Source organism: Gordionus sp. m RMFG-2023, chromosome 5, assembly GCF_954871325.1.
Source record: "Gordionus sp. m RMFG-2023 chromosome 5, tfGorSpeb1-WG-v2, whole genome shotgun sequence".
Taxonomy (NCBI): domain Eukaryota; kingdom Metazoa; phylum Nematomorpha; class Gordioida; order Chordodea; family Parachordodidae; genus Gordionus; species Gordionus sp. m RMFG-2023.
This window is the reverse complement of record NC_088779.1, coordinates 12,360,802-12,376,579: the sequence shown is the minus strand read 5'-3', so window position 1 is coordinate 12,376,579 and position 15,778 is coordinate 12,360,802. Positions and strand designations below refer to the sequence as shown.

The 15,778-nt window shown below is 26.2% G+C and overlaps 2 long non-coding RNA genes across 2 annotated transcripts; one reads left to right on the top strand and one right to left on the bottom strand.

Annotated features, from left to right (window-relative positions):
* The first annotated feature begins 1,785 nt into the window (after window positions 1–1,785).
* LOC135929924 (uncharacterized) lies at window positions 1,786–2,473 on the top strand. The gene is made up of 3 exons (XR_010572670.1): window positions 1,786–2,138; window positions 2,183–2,293; window positions 2,333–2,473. It is a non-coding gene; the product is annotated as an uncharacterized LOC135929924 (long non-coding RNA).
* Window positions 2,474–13,752: 11,279 nt separating this feature from the next.
* LOC135929329 (uncharacterized) lies at window positions 13,753–14,276 on the bottom strand. The gene is made up of 3 exons (XR_010572561.1): window positions 14,163–14,276; window positions 13,887–13,970; window positions 13,753–13,846 (listed from the first exon to the last, which is right to left on the bottom strand). It is a non-coding gene; the product is annotated as an uncharacterized LOC135929329 (long non-coding RNA).
* Between the last annotated feature and the right edge of the window lie 1,502 nt (window positions 14,277–15,778).

The following is a 15,778-nucleotide window of genomic DNA, read 5'->3' as shown; positions in this document are numbered from 1 at the left end:
ATGATAAAAAATATCATTAAATTTTTTCAAAGATTTGATATGAATCTGACTAATATTAAAACACAATCCTTAACCATGAAACTTTCCAAACTTTTGGAAGCAATAATTCTAAAGATCAAGTCATAAAGGTTAAACTCCCCTATCCCAAGTAAGTAAATTATAACATCTGTTGGAAGCGTCCTTTATTTTTTTTTAAATATAATTTACAAAGTTGGTATTCAGATAAATCATAAAATGGATCTAGATATAGATACATCATCTAAAAACGTATCAATATACTAATTTTACTTTATCCTACTTATATAAAGGGTTATAGGCATAGCCAAGGTGATAGGGCAAGGGGAAATCCCCCCACCCTTCGGAAATTTATCACTTTTTGTGAATATCATTTTAAGCTAATAAAAAATATCCCCCTTAGTCCTCCCTTCCAAAAAATGTATACATATAGCTTAAACAATAATTTGAAAGAATTTAAGTCTATATTTTTTTATAAAACTATTCATCATAATTTATACATTTTTGGAAAAAAGCATTTTTTTTTAAAAAAGTGAACCAAAAATGTCTTTTAAAAAATGGAATATAAGCCTAAGTCTTAAGACAAAAGTGAAATGTATTATAATAATTAATAAAAGATCCATAAAATAACTAAATAATATAATACATCAAATATAGTTTTTTATAAAGTGAGTAATTTTAATTTATTTATTTTAATAAAAGTAAAATATAATTATAAAACTATTGATAAAATAAATCATAAATTAAATAAAAGCACAATAACAGTGGAATATTATATGTCGTAGATTTACAGTATATCTAATTTTATCAATTATCATATGACAATCAAATAATTTTTACAATATAGCGAATTATATATTTTACGAAAAAATATAAAATATTGATAGAGACATCAGAAAATATCTTTTAAAGATATTGTGGTATGAATAATATAAAGATTATATTTTAATATCATTATTTTAAATAAATAGATGGCGTTAAATAGAATGCAAATTGTTGCTATATTTATTATCAAGAGCATTGATTAGTAAATGTTAAAATATTATTATCTAACTGTCAAATATGTCTGTAAAAGTGGAATTTTACCTAGTATTTTGTAGCCAATTCTATATAATAGAGGAATATCAACCAGCGTCTACATGGCAGAAAATTTGATGGAGGCAAAGCCCCCTCCAAAATCTACCCATACCCACATAAAAAAAAATCCGCGCCCTTCGGCCGCCAATTTTACATACCTACGATGGTATAGTGATTTTATTTAAAAAATCTTATAATAAGCCACCATTTATAACCTTATAACATAATTCTATTTACAATCTTTCAAGCCTATTTAGGGAAAAAAAATTTAAAAATTTGTAGGTGATAATCAACTTATATTTAAATAATGCAATCTTTTCATAATTTGTTTGATATTCACTTTATTTTCATAAAATATATATAAGTGAATAATTAAATTTACATTTTTTAAAAGCGTATATATTCGCTGTGAAAAAGATACATTACTTATTTTATTAATAATTTGGATAACCTTATAGATGTTAATGCAATGACATTAATACTATAGACTGCCGATTAATATATTTGAAGTGGCAAAAATTGAAGTGACTGGTGGCCATTTTGTGATTGTATCTTTTACGAAAGAACCATTTGATAATTTCATAAATTTCAGGTATATTTTTATTATGTTTATATTTATAATATATATATATATTCTAATTAAACACCAATTTATTATTTACCTTATATATTATAGTATATATGAATCAAATAAAGGTCACTACTAAATATGAAGAAAAGAAAGTTAGATGTGATATCTGTTTACATTCCCTAATTGATAATTCCGCAAACGACAATAATTATACATTAATAAAAATTAAGAATTATGGTGGATTGATAATACCATCCCAAAGCGTGTCAAATTTATGCAAAATAACAGAGAGCTCATTCAGGGCTTTTGAAAAAGTAGATGAAATAACCAAAAGACATGCTGTTAAAAAAATAGAATGTCTAATATTGTCAAAAATATTAGGGACAAATATCCTTAGTGACCTGCAAGATCATATGTTTGATCAAGAGGCAGGGTTAAGTCATTAACAAATTATAATAAGACTTATAATAAAAAGGTATATTTAATATTTACTTGATTTTAATAAAAATTTATTTTCAGATACCTACACATAAGAATGCATCATTTTGGTAATAAAGTAAATCAAAAATTACAATTAAATATCAGGCAAAAACTAAACAAGGCTGTACTTTTTCAAGGACAATAAACCAAGTAATATAAAAATATGTTATTTAACTTAAATATTTATAGGTGAAGAACAAATTATCTGAAAATTTCTAATAACTTTATTGGTTATAATAAATTAATTTTATTAGACATAAATATAACATATATATATTATTTGTATTTATTATTGATTTATAAGATTAATATTTTCTTTTCGCGATACATATTAATTATAATAATACAATTATTTTATTTAATGTAAATATAACATAATATATATTATTTGTATTTTTCATGATATATATTTACATTGATTTTTATACTTTAGTGAATTAAATTTAAATAAAGAAATATATTTAGAAATGGATAGTTTATATTTATTAAGGAATAACATAATTATAAGCAAAAATAAAACATAAAAGACATAAGACATAAATTATAAAAATACAAAAGAAATCTAGAATTGATTTCTATAAAAAAAAATATTCATGTATTTTTGAATTAATCTGGCTTCTAGGAAACCTGCATGTTATGATTTATTATTCATTATTTTGTTACTTTTAGAAGATGCTTTGGAAAATTAAAAATTGATGGTATTGCTCCTTCTCTTAATTGAACATGATTTGTAACAGATGGAATAAATGAATCTGGTGTAAAATGCTTTGAACATAATTACTATATTTTGTTACATTGAAGTTCTCTCTCTTCACAGCATGGGTCCACTTTTGTAATAATATTTTATCTTTCATAGGAAATCTGCCATAAATAATTTTTACAATAGAATAATTAATTTGAGATATCATTTATGAAAGGAAATTTTGCTTCCTCAGCAATATATTACCATTTTAAATCTTTTAGTAATTAAAAAATATTAAATTGAATTCTTATAAAAGATATTTATTATTAAATAATAAATTGCAAATGTTAATAAAGAGCAGAAATATTTCAAGTAAAATATTCAGTAGTGACCTTTATTTGATTCATATATACTATAATATATAAGGTAAATAATAAATTGGTGTTTAATTAGAATATATATATATATATATATATATTATAAATATAAACATAATAAAAATAAAAATATACCTGAAATTTATGAAATTATCATATGCTTCTTTTGTAAAAGATACAAACACAAAATGGCCACCAGTCACTTCAATTTTTGCCACTTCAAATTTGATTTTAGCATTACGATCGGCAGTCTATAGTATTAATGTCATTGTGTTAATGTAAATTATGTTATAATATCATCAATTGTTAATTTTTCAAAAACATCAATTTCGCTGGATATTAACAGTAAATTTTCTAAAAATGGGTCCCAAATTTTATTCCGCATTCGAGTTTTGTTTATTTTTACTTTACTCATGGCTCTTTCGGCTGAACAGGAAGTTGTAGGAAGGGTTAATAAATATTTATATAACAAATTTAAATTAGAATAAAAATTTAATTGATTTAAAAGTCGGTATGGTAATATAAAAGAATATATTATCCATTTTTTTTATTTTGGTCATGATTTCGCTGTTGATATTTTCTTCGGTAGTTTGATCGTTTGCAATACCTTTAATTATATACAATTACAAATAAAATATCAATAAATTACTTTCATCAATATATAACGACTTCATTTTCTTTAACTTTCCAAAGATCTTCGTAAAAAATGATTGATTGAGACTCCAAATATAAAGAGCGAAAATCAATTCAACAACAATGTTTTGGAATTTCAATTGATAAGTATGACAAATTTCGGATATTTGCCATCCTTCTATTTTTTTCATTATCCATAGTTCCAAAGGGAGTAAAAATAGATTTTGTGATAAAATTTAAACAATCATAATTAAATCGATCATTTAGGTGGTTAATTATTGCATTTAGCACAGGGAAAAATATTTCCGTTTTATATCTATAACAATAAATAATAATTAAAAAAATTTTAATTTATTCAACTTGTTTTTTTGTTCAACATAATTATTGAATTCTGTTTGATCCAATTTGAATATTGATTTCATATTATACAAATCAGTTACATTATTCTTTTTCAAAAAACTATTAAATAAGGAATGTAATTTTAAAAAAATATTGTCTCCATTAGCTATACTTTAAAATTATTTATAGAAATAGTAACTAATATTAACCTTTTAGTCTTTGTACTTTATTCTTTGTATGTTGTATTAATTTGGTTACCATAGCCAAATTATTACCAACTGCTTGCATTTCAATACAAGCCTTATGGGTACATTTTAATATTTCTTTCAAAATAAATAGACTTAATATAAAATATTCATCCTTAATTCTGGATAATAATCCATCGGCAATGGAAGAGGTGCTTGGGTCATTAGAATCTTTTAATTCAACTAATGATGCTAAAATATGTTCATAAACATCTATAAAAAGATTTTTACAGATTTGTAGGATGATGACCAATTTCTAAAAATATATAAGTTTCATTAAAAATATTTTATTTATGTTGATTGATCATATATTTAAATTTAAGAAACTATTTAAATTAATTCTTTTTTTAAATCAAAATTTATTATCTCTATTATTTCTTTTTAGTATCTATATATATAAAGTTTTTAACATATTAAACAATCAACGTTAATATATTTTAAAAATAAACAATATTCAAATAAAACTAAAATTAACTATTCAAATTTAAATTTATTTAAATATATAATCAATCAACATTCCCCCTCTTCTACAAAGAACTAAGCTTCTTCTCAGCAGTCATCGAGAGCTTGTTGTCCCAGAAGTTTTTTCCCGTTTCGATTGTACTCGGTTTCATCTTGGTTAGCGCATAAGTCTCAAATGTTCTCGTAGGCTTGATTCTATCACGTAGGTTTGATAAAATCGTTTATTAGAGTTGCGTGAGTTTGTACGTTTTTTTTGTAGGCTTGAATCAATCGCGTAGGTTTGATAAAATCGTTGAACGTTATCGTTGGCTTGATATCCTTATCGTATGTTGTTCACATTTCTCAAAATTGTTATTATCATGTTTCATAATTAATCCAGTCGAATATTGGAATTTGGAATAAATCGGAATATGTAATTTGGAATAGTTGATCAAATCAAATATATGAATAATATGCACGAATAAAATTTTGAATTTCGGAACAATAAAATATGTAATAAGGAATGATAATTTAAGGAATAAGGAATAAAATCCAAAATAAGGAATGATAAATGATTATTATATTATTTTTTAGGTGTTAAGTTAATCTTAGCGTTTTATACTTTTAGCGTTTTACATTTTTTGCGTTTTACATTTTTTAGCGTTTCAATATTTAATTAGTAGCGTTTTAATATTTAATTTATTTTTATTTATTTTCAATCTCCGAGGTTAAAATATGCAAATATTATGCACATTTCCCTCTCTTAAAAAAAATTTAAATTTCACACAATATTTTTTTAAAATAATGATGTTTAATTTTTACATTGTCTTCAAAAGCTTTATTTCAAAAACATTTTTATCATATTAAGTATTACTTATAAGGGTTATTTAAATCAATCCCTTTTAATTCATATGTTTTAATTACACTTTAATATATTTAAAATTAAAGTTTTATCTTCTTGTTTAGGATTTATAATGGTTTATATTTAATTATATCTAAGAATTCATTTTTAGGATTAGTTGTTAATTTACAACAATTGGTCATCATTCAAGAAATCAAAAAATAATATTTCACTAAGAATTTAAGTAAATAATTTTTTAAAGGCTTTTTGTGTGTTCAAATATATCCATTATGATTTTACATTTTAGTGATTTTAAAAATTTATAGCATGCCTTTATCCTGGCATAAAATTTTAATTTTTAATAACTTTTCTTCTTACGTGGATTAGAATAATAAGTAATCATCATTGGTCTCACAAAATAGAATTCATAACCTATCGTTCAACTTCCATATCAGTTCTTCCTAGGTTGTCACATTAGGTTAGGTGCTGGTTATCATATTCCAGTCCAACATCCAAAGCCGGGACACCATGAAGAAAGAAGCTTTTTGCATGAAAGAACGTGCTAACATCTCCATAGATTAGGCATTGGTCATATCAATAGATTATGCAGTCACAATAAATAAGGTAGTCATAATAGATAGTCATCTCCATAGGTTACGCAGTCTCCATAGGTTAGATAGTCATCTCAGTAGATTAGGTAGTCACAATAGATAAGGTAGTCATAATAGGTAGTCATCTCCATAGGTTAAGCAGTCTCCATAGGTTAGATAGTCATCTCAGTAGATTAGGTAGTCACAATAGATAAGGTAGTCATAATAGGTAGTCATCTCCATAGGTTAAGCAACCTCCATAGGTTAGATAGTCATCACAATAGGTAGTCATATAAATAGAGTAATCTCAATGGATTAAGCAATCGTCACAAAGGTAGTCATATAAATAGAGTCATCTCAATGGATTAAGCAATCGTCACAATAGGTAGTCAAATCAATAAATAAGGTAGTCATCAATTTCAAATTTAATTTAATTTATACTTTTTTATTTTAATTTTAGGCAAATTTTCTATATTTTCTTCTTTTTTTTTTACAAAAACGTAACAGGGCGCCATAAAAGAAACAAGAAGTTAACAAGTTATATTTATTCTAAATAAAATTTTTTTACCTTTTATAATTTTGTAAATTTGGATAAAATTTTGACTATCGAAAAGAAAAGTCAAAAAAAGTTTATATGTCCTTTTATCATCTCCAATATCGAACGACAAATTTGATAAGTAATTCCATTACCTTTTATTTTTACAAAAGAATTCAAGGTAAGGATATTTTAAACTTTTATTATTTTACTTTGTTTTATATTTTTTTTTAAAAAAAAAGAAAGAAAAACGAAAAAACGTACCACCGTAACCGGGGCACCATAAAAGAAAGTATTTAGATTTAAGAAACTATTTAAATTAATTCTTTTTTTAAACCAAAATTTATTATATCTATTATTTCTTTTTAGTATCTATATATATAAAGTTTTTAACATATTAAACAATCAACGTTAATATATTTTAAAAATAAACAATATTCAAATAAAACTAAAATTAACTATTCAAATTTAAATTTATTTAAATATATAATCAATCAACATTCCCCCTCTTCTACAAAGAACTAAGCTTTTTCTCAGCAGTCATCGAGAGCTTGTTGTCCCAGAAGTTTTTTCGTTATCGTTGGCTTGATATCCTTATCGTATGTTGTTCACATTTCTCAAAATTGTTATTATCAGGTATCATAAATAATCCAGTCGAATATTGGAATTTGGAATAAATCGGAATATGTAATTTGGAATAGTTGATCAAATCAAATATATGAATAATATGCACGAATAAAATTTTGAATTTCGGAACAATAAAATATGTAATAAGGAATGATAATTTATGGAATAAGGAATAAAATTTTAATCCAGAATAAGAAATGATAAATCATAACGATTATTATATTAATCATAGCGTTTTATACTTTTAGCGTTTTAAGCGTTTTATATTTTTAGCGTTTTATTTTTAGCTAGTTTTATTTTTAGCGTTTTATTTTTAGCGTTTTATATTTAAATTTTAAGCACGTAATCTTTTAAGTAATCAGGTTTATTTTTAATTCTTATTGGTCTAGTAATTGGTATCTTAATCTCATTCTTCGTGTCCACACTTCCCCCGGAATTTTTAGGGTCAATTTCATAATATTTTAAACTGTTGTAACATTCTCTTTTCCTTAACTGATCAAGATGCCTACTTACTATCCCTTTATCAGTATAAACTTGAAACATGGTGTTACTCTCTTTAAGCTTGATGCTGCCTTTGCACCACGTATCATCACCCTGTTTCTTATACCAAACATAGTCTCCTCTATTAAAAGTTCGATTTCGTGGTAACGACATGAAGACTTCACCAACTTTATCCTCCAAAGGTTTTAATAAATCCCACTTTATTCTAATGTCGCGGTTAAACATTCTTTTGGACGGTGTAACTCCCGTAGTGTCATTCGGCGTGTTTCTATAGTTGAACAAAAATCTGTCCAGCGCAGTTTCTAAGTCAATCTTTATGTTTCTTTTCATATGAGCTTTAAATGTTCTCACCATACGTTCAGCTTGTCCATTAGATTGCTGATGGTAGGCCGACGGTAGTACATGTTTTATACCATAATTGCTACAAAATTTTTCAAAATCTTTGCTCGTGAAATTGGTACCATTATCTGTAACAATGGTTTCAGGTATACCAAATAGTGAAATAGTTTTATAAATTTCCTTTAACGTGAATTCAGTCGTAATACTCTTTACCGGAACTATAACCGGAAATTTACTGTAAGCATCAACGATTATCAACCAATTCTTTGTAAAAAAACGGACCCGCATAATCTATGTGTATCCTTTCAAATGGTTTAGTTGCTGCTACCCATGGATTTTGTATTTTCTTTGGATTGTCATGATAAATATTACAATCATCGCAACTTTTGACTTCCAAATCAATATCGTTGACCATACCAGACCACCACATACGATCTTTGGCTAAGGATTTAATTTTACCTGCTCCCAAATGACCTTCGTGTAACGCCTTCAGTACGTTCTTTCTCAGACTTGACGGAATTATTATTTTGTCGCTTTTGTACAGACAATCTTTAATGATACTTAGTTCTTGTTCAATATTTTCATAAATTTTATTTTGGATAGGCACATTATTTCTTATGTCATTCATAACTTGAGATAATTCAAAATCTTTGGATGTTTCATCACGTATTCGGTCAAAACTAAGAGGTATATCGCCAAAGTCATTTATAATCGCGATATCATCAATAACGTCATCATCAATTACTTGTGGTAGTCTTGAGAGGCAATCGGGAACAACATTGTATTTACCAGCTTTATATCTGATGTTAAAGTCGTAACCCCCCAAAATTATACTCCACTTCTGTAACCTTAATGACATGGTGCTATTATCTTTGAGCCCTTTGGTGAAAATATGGATTAGCGGCTTGTGATCCGTTATAATAGTGAACTTAGTCCCTATCAAGTATTCTTGAAATCTCTTGATAGCAAACATAATGGCCAAAGCTTCACGCTCAATATTGGTATAGTTTGTTTCGGATTTTGCTAAAGTTCTTGATGCAAAAGTTATCGGTTTTTCTTTGCCATCTTTTTCAGTGTGAAACAAAACAGCTCCTAAACCTCTTTTAGATGCATCAGTCGCAATTCCGATAGGTAGTTCAGGATTAAAGTACGTCAAAGCTGGAGGAAGACTAATCAATGTCTTTAGATCATCAAAACTTTTGGAGTGTTCTAAATTCCACTCCCATTTTTCTTTGTTAACAATCTTGTATAAAGGATCAGCTATTTCAGCGAAGTTGTTCAAAAATTTTCTGTAGTACCCGGCCATACCTAGAAACGTTGACAATTCCGCAGCTGATTTTGGTTCCGGCATTTTAACGATCGCCTCGATCTTGTCATGGTTGGCGTGGATCCCCTTGGCGTCGATGTCGTGTCCTAAGAACCTTAGACTTTTTTTGAAAAATAAGCTTTTTGCAAAATTAGGCACTAAACCATGAGATAGTATTCTTTCAAAAACCTTCTTTATGTTATTGAAATGAACTTCGTCACTACTTCACGTAATTAGTAGATCATCAATATAAAATATGACATCTTTCATGTCACTGAAAATTTGATCCATAATTTGTTGAAAAATCGCAGATGAAGTCTTTAACCCAAAAGGAAGTCTGGTAAACCGGTAGTACCCCCTGTGTGTAGATATAGTTAATATGTCTCTGCAGGTTTCATCGATGGGAATTTGTAGGAACGCATCCTTGAAATCTATCTTGGTGAACTTCTTCCCTTCCTTGAGCTTAGCGATAAGATCATTTATTCTTGGAAGTGGGTATCTGAAGTCCTCAAGGGCTGGGTTGACAGTGTCTTTGAAGTCGGCGCAAACCCTAACGCTCCCATTATCCTTGTAGACAGCGGTTATCGGACTTGACCATCGTACATCTGTTACAGGCTCAATGACTCCATCTCCTATCCATCTCATAAGTTCTCTAGTTACAGCGTCTATCTTTGAATAAGGTAACCGTCTAGGTGGTATGATTTTCGGTTTGGCGTCGTTACGTAGATATATCTTGACATTCCCTTTATTGATCGATTTTTTAGTCAGTTATGATTCGCAATCTTTTATTAATTTCTTTTATGGTGCCCCGGTTACGGTGGTACGTTTTTCGTTTTTCTTTCTTTTTTAAAAAATAAAATAAAGTTAAATAATAAAAGTTTAAAAAAATAAAATTTAAAATATCCTTACCTTGAATTCTTTTGTAAAAATAAAAAGTAAAGGAATTACTTATCAAATTCGTCGTTCGATATTGGAGATGATAAAAGGACATATAAAATTTTTTTGACTTTTCTTTTCGATAGTCAAAATTTTATCAAAATTTACAAAATTATAAAAGGTAAAAAAAAAATTTATTTAGAATAAATATAACTTGTTAACTTCTTGTTTCTTTTATGGCGCCCCGTTACGTTTTTGTTAAAAAAAAAAAGAAGAAAATATAGAAAATTTGCCTAAAATTAAAATAAAAAAGTATAAATTAAATTAAATTTGAAATTGATGACTACCTTATTTATTGATTTGACTACCTATTGTGACGATTGCTTAATCCATTGAGATGACTCTATTTATATGACTACCTATTGTGATGACTATCTAACCTATGGAGGTTGCTTAACCTATGGAGATGACTACCTATTATGACTACCTTATCTATTGTGACTACCTAATCTACTGAGATGACTATCTAACCTATGGAGACTGCTTAACCTATGGAGATGACTACCTATTATGACTACCTTATCTATTGTGACTACCTAATCTACTGAGATGACTATCTATATGGAGACTGCGTAACCTATGGAGATGACTATCTATTATGACTACCTTATTTATTGTGACTGCATAATCTATTGATATGACCAATGCCTAATCTATGGAGATGTTAGCACGTTCTTTCATGCAAAAAGCTTCTTTCTTCATGGTGTCCCGGCTTTGGATGTTGGACTGGAATATGATAACCAGCACCTAACCTAATGTGACAACCTAGGAAGAACTGATATGGAAGTTGAACGATAGGTTATGAATTCTATTTTGTGAGACCAATGATGATTACTTATTATTCTAATCCACGTAAGAAGAAAAGTTATTAAAAATTAAAATTTTATGCCAGGATAAAGGCATGCTATAAATTTATAAAATCACTAAAATGTAAAATCATAATGGATATATTTGAACACACAAAAAGCCTTTAAAAAATTATTTACTTAAATTATTAGTGAAATATTATTTTTTGATTTCTTGAATGATGACCAATTGTTGTAAATTAACAACTAATCCTAAAAATGAATTCTTAGATATAACTAAATATAAACCATTATAAATCCTAAACAAGAAGATAAAACTTTAATTTTAAATATATTAAAGTGTAATTAAAACATATGAATTAAAAGGGATTGATTTAAATAACCCTTATAAGTAATACTTAATATGATAAAAATGTTTTTGAAATAAAGCTTTTGAAGACAATGTAAAAATTAAACATCATTATTTTAAAAAAATATTGTGTGAAATTTAAATTTTTTTAAGAGAGGGAAATGTGCATAATATTTGCATATTTTAACCTCGGAGATTGAAAATAAATAAAAATAAATTAAATATTAAAACGCTACTAAAATATTGAAACGCTAAAAAATGTAAAACGCAAAAAATGTAAAACGCTAAAAGTATAAAACGCTATGATTAACTTAACACCTAAAAAATAATATAATAATCATTTATCATTCCTTATTTTGGATTTTATTCCTTATTCCTTAAATTATCATTCCTTATTACATATTTTATTGTTCCGAAATTCAAAATTTTATTCGTGCATATTATTCATATATTTGATTTGATCAACTATTCCAAATTACATATTCCGATTTATTCCAAATTCCAATATTCGACTGGATTAATTATGAAACATGATAATAACAATTTTGAGAAATGTGAACAACATATGATAAGGATATCAAGCCAACGATAACGTTCAACGATTTTATCAAACCTACGCGATTGATTCAAGCCTACAATAAACGTACAAACTCACGCAACTCTAATAAACGATTTTATCAAACCTACGTGATAGAATCAAGCCTACGAGAACATTTGAGACTTATGCGCTCCAAGATAAAACCGAGTACAATCGAAACGGGAAAAAACTTCTGGTACAACAAGCTCTCGATGACTGCTGAGAAGAAGCTTCGTTCTTTGTAGAAGAGGGGGAATGTTGATTGATCATATATTTAAATAAATTTAAAGAATTAATCTTAAATTTGATAGTTAATCTTATATTATAAATTTTAGTTTTATTTGAATATTGTTTATTTTTAAAATATATTAACGTTGATTGTTTAATATGTTCAATTAACTTTTTATATATATATACTATGTTTTTAGATATAAAGAAATGATAATAATAAATTTGATTTAAAAAAGAATTAATTTAAAGAAGTAATTTAAATAGTTTCTTTTAATTTACCTTGTCGTGTTTTTAATTCTTTTATGAGATTTCTTGAACTTTCTCATTTGATATTTAACAAACACACCTTGACGTCTAACTCAATTCATAAAATTATATAAATCATCTAATATTCCCATTACCTTTTTCATTCCAATTTTGCATCCACAAACATGAGCAACTACTAAATTTAGCCGATGTGCATGACACCAAATATAGATGGCTTTTAAAGCCTCTTTCAATATTAAAGCCTGCATTCCTTTGTATACTCATCTCCCTTTGTCCAACCAAATAATCAAGAGGAAGACCAAGATCATTAAACTTAGAAAAAATATGTTTCTTTATATTTTCCCCAATGGTTTCTGATGTTGTAAAAACATGTATGATCCTTTCTACAGGATGTGGATGCAGATCATCTTCTATAAACTGTACAAGCAAAGCTATGCATTCTTTTTTAACATCATATGTTTCATCTGATATGATGCTATAGGCATGATTCTCTTTAATTTTTTGAAAAATGCTTTTTGTTATTTTTATCTTAATAATTCCAGTTATTTTTTTCACGTGGCTATATGATTTCAAATTTATATAAGATCTCGAAATTTTATCTGATTTTTTTCTCCGCAATTTTTTGTTGTTATCCATGTATGCACGTAAAGTTGGACCCTTTTTGCCATTAATTTTATGAGGCACATAAAATTACCTTCATTCGAATTAGAACCCCAAAAGGCTATATTACTAGACAAAATACTTTGTTTAAAGTAGTGCTATAGGATAGCCAATTTCTGAGGTTGGGAGAATCATCTATATTATTCATGCTCCTATTTAAAAAGTAAAAAAATAAATAAATACTGGTATAGAAATAACGGATGGGTAAAAATTAATGAAAATTATATATTATTTAAAACCTCTTGTGAGTAACAGGATATTAAAATTTATTTGTACATGGCTGACATGGGCCTACAGCAATTATGAAATTAATCAAAATATTTGTCATCCTAAATAATATGAAGTGAAATGGGTTATTTGGTTGCTTCTTTTTGTATAGCTGAATAAGACTTGGACTTTGAATATCCTCATAATTTATTCCCTCCAAAAGTTATTATATAAATTTTATTTAAATTAAATACCTCATGCAAAGTAAGCGCCTTACTGGAACCGGGGATTGGATGAGAAAATAATACAATTTGTGAATCTTCAATAATGGAGATTTGCTATAAATAAAGAGTATAATTTGTTTAATTATGAAAAACTATGTTTTAATAAAATTTTAGCCAAATGGTTATTTTATTCTTAGCTACATTATAATTAAGTTTTTAATAAATGTTGGAAATATTTAAATATCCTAATAATCATAATTTAGTTTCTTCAAAAGTTATCATATAATTCGTATTTAAATTAAATACCTCATCATGCAAAGTAAGCGCCTCACTGGAACTGGGGATTGAATGAGGAGATAATACAATTTGTGAATCTTCAATAACTGAGATTTTCTATAAATTAAGAGAGGTTATAATTTGTTTCCTTATGAAAACTATATTTTTTAAAATTTTAGCCAAATGGTAATTTTTTTCTTATCTACATTATAATTAAGTTTTTAATAAATGTTTTAATTCTACAAGAATACATGATTGAGAAAACAGGCATTATAAATATTATGAAGTTTAACATAAAGTTATCAGGTTACAATGGCAAGACGATATAAGTGATAGGTACAGCACAAGTGAATGTAGAATACAAAGGGAATCCTCAAATTTTGAACGCGTTAATCATAAACATTAATAAAATGTCTTTGTTAGGAAGATCATGTTAAAACATTTTGAAAATATACTTGAAAGATTCATAGGCATGATAGATGCAGATTAATATAAAACTGCGATCACCTGAAGAAATCATAAAAGAATATTATGATTGTAAAAACAATAGTAATCGTATCAATAGAAAAATTAGTATAAAAATTGTGAAATTCATGATGAAAGTATATTATCTAAAGAAATTCTAATAGCTAAATTAAACAATGATAATAATATAAACATACCTAATATAACACATAATGTAAATAAAGGGGATGAAATTCACAGATAAAATTTTGAAAATAGCTGAATCCAATTCATATTTTAAGGATAAAATTTATATAAAAAAAAGTAAAAGAACTTTGAAATCTTAATTCAATTAAATATGTAAAGATTTAAATTAAAAATTCTACTACATTATAATAACTTAATAAGTTTTTTTAATACTTTAGTTTTAAATTATTATTATAAACCTATTCATATTGTTAAATTGAACTTTATAAAGTTATATAGATCTAAAAATAGTGTGATAAACAGTTAAAAAAATATTTAATAATAAAATATATAATTTATTTTCTCTATACCCTGCCTATTTTAATATTAATATACTGTGAAAAAAATCAGTTTCTATTAATTCACAAATTTAAGGTTTATTTTCAATAATATTTATTGTCTTTAGTTACAATAAGAAATAAAAAATATTACTTTTCGGAAGTAAGATGTTATTGTCTTTTTTTGCAACTGGGTTTCAACTCCATTTGTGATATTATATGGAATATCACAATTTAAGGATACTCAATTATTATTATCTCGTTTGATGGCTACCTTTGTAAATTTCATATCAGCTAGCTTTACATGAGGATGTTTATGTTTAAAATGTTCATGTATCTTGTCACTTCTTATTTAAGAAGTTTTACAATTAATATAATCACATTTCACTTTAAATAAGGTTCTGTTAGGCATCTAGAATGGAATAATTAATTATTTTTTACATATTATGTTTTTTATTATTCTTTGCTTGTTGGTATATGTTTTTAAGCATGACTAAAAAAATTACCTCCAAACTTTATCCTGCTAAAAAAAATCTATAAATTTATTAAAAACATAATATAAATATATTAACCTCTAAGAAAAGTACCAAATAGGAAATGTGTAAATATTAACTGGATAAAATGGTAAATGAAAATGGCACAAAGAAAGTTTATATTATTTATTAATTAACAAATATC